Genomic DNA, 2,552 nt, shown 5'->3' with positions numbered 1-2,552 from the left:
ACCTTTGGTAGATTGCATATAATGTCTGCTTTTACAGGTAAAGAAGATGAAACCCAGAGAGGTTAAGTAACTTGACCAAGGTCACTCAGCAAGTATTCTAACACAAATAAGTGTGGCAACAAAGCCCTTGGAAAGTTGAACAAAAGAGTATTATTGCACAGGGAAGGTAGTGGGAGAAAGCTTGACTGAGTAACATTAGAAGTTCTTCCCTTAGAATATACATTGGTGCAGCCATTGTGGGAAAGGGTATGGAGGTTCCTTAAAAAACTAAAAATAGAGCTATCATATGATCCAGAAGTCCACTCTTGGGCATATACCTGGAGAAAACTCAAATAGATACATGCACCCCTATATTCATGGCAGCACTATTTACAATAGCTAAGACATGGAAACAACCCAAGTGCCCATCAGTGCATAACTGAATTAAGATGTGGTGTGTGTATATATACATACTGTGGAATATTACTTGGCCATAAAAAAGAATGAAACAATGTCATTTGCAGCACATGGATGAACCTAAAGATAACCATACTAAGTAAGTCAGAGGAAAAAGAAATACTATATATTATTATATGTGGAATCTAAAATACAATACAAATGAATCTATATACAAAACAGAAAAAGACTCATAGACATAGAAAACAAACTTCTGGTTACCTAAAGAGAAAGGGAAGTGGGGAGGAAAAATTAAAAATATGGGACTAACTTAACTGATACAAACTACTGTACATAAAATAGATAAGCAACAAGGGTTCACTGTATAGCAGAGGGAATTATATTTAATATCCTGTAAAAACCTATTGTAGAAAATAACCTGAAAATCTATATATGTATAACTGAATCACTTTGCTGTATACCTGAAGCTAACACAATAATGTCAGTCAACTATAATTCAATTTTTTAAAATGTTCTTCCCCTAGAGTAAGGAAACACCCTTTTTCTAATTCATGATGTTACAATCTATCATTTTTCACTGACTCTTTGTGTGTATATATCTTCCTTAGGAATAGAACTCTACATATTTATGAATAAGCATGTAACTATATGCACATGATAAATAAAAAATAAGATTTAATTACTATTCTAGAATGTTTCATTGTATGTTTTAAACAACACTCATGGACAGAGGCATTTCATTTCCTTTTGGGGGTTTGAGGAGGGAGAGAGACTAACCAAAAGTAGCAGATCTTCTTAAATAGGACAACTTTATAGCAATCAATTTTTTGATGGTACAATAATTTTATTATGAACATTTTCATGTGTATAGTTCATAATGTCCTATGGTAAACACCTAGAAGCAGGAACATTTTCTCAAAGTAGTATCTCAGTGTGATATTAATTTCTCTTTCCCTGATATTAATGAGGTTAATAGTTCTTCATATGTTTATTGGACATTTAGATATTCTTTTTATAAATTGCCAGTTCAAGTCCTTTTGGTGAATTTTTCCATTTGGCTTAGCAGTATTTTTAAATTAATTTAGCTGAGTTCCTTATGTATTTGGATGAGTTCTTTATATATTGCAAGTATCTTCTCCCACTCTCTGACTTGCTTTTTCACTCTCTTAATGTTATTTTGCTGAACAAAAGTCCTTAATTTTAACTTAAGCATTTTTATCTGTCTTTTCATTTAGAGTTAGTGCTTTTTGAGTCCTGCTTAGAAATCCTTGCTCCCTCAAGGTCATGAAGATATTCTTCTCTATTTTCTTGTAGAAGTTTTATTTATTTGCCATAGAAGGTTTTTCACACCTATATCTACAATCCATCTGAAACTGACATTTGTGTATAATGTGAAATATTTATTATAAAATAAAACACAGATGCAGAAAACCACACAAAAAATATATAGCTTAATCAACTATTATGAGTCAAAAACCATCCAGGTCATTAAATAGAACTTTACCTGCCACACCCAGAACCTCTCCACGTTCCCCTTCCAGGTCTATCAATTCAGTTCAGTTCAGTCGCTCAGTCGTGTCCGACTCTTTGCGACCCCATGAATCGCAGCACACCAGGCCTCCCTGTCCATCACCAACTCCCGGAGTTCACTCAGACTCACGTCCATTGAGTCAGTGATGCCATCCAGCCATCTTATCCTCTGCTGTCCCCTTGTCCTCCTGCCCCCAATCCCTCCCAGCATCAGAGTCTTTTCCAATGAGTCTTTGCATGAGGTGGCCAAAGTACTGGAGTTTCAGCTTTAGCATCATTCCTTCCAAAGAAATCCCAGGGCTGAACTCCTTCAGAATGGACTGGTTGGATCTCTTTGCAGTCCAAGGGACTCTCAAGAGTCCTCTCCAACACCACAGTTCAAAAGCATCAATTCTTCAGCGCTCAGCTTTCTTCACAGTCCAACTCTCACATCCATACATGACTACTGGAAAATCCATAGCCTTGACTAGACGGACCTTTGTTGGTAAAGTAATATCTCTGCTTTTCCAGGTCTATAACCCCTCCCAAATCCTGATTACTTAGTGCTTCTCATCTGTTTTCCTTTTCTTTTTCATTAAAAAAAAAAAAAAGTCCTTCATCTCACCTATGTCTCTTAGAGCACTGTC

The sequence above is a fragment of the Bison bison genome, unplaced genomic scaffold (assembly GCF_000754665.1).
Source record: "Bison bison bison isolate TAMUID 2011002044 unplaced genomic scaffold, Bison_UMD1.0 scf7180017864041, whole genome shotgun sequence".
Lineage (NCBI taxonomy): Eukaryota > Metazoa > Chordata > Mammalia > Artiodactyla > Bovidae > Bison > Bison bison.
The sequence above is the reverse complement of the archived record's forward strand: the minus strand, read 5'-3'. Positions refer to the sequence as shown.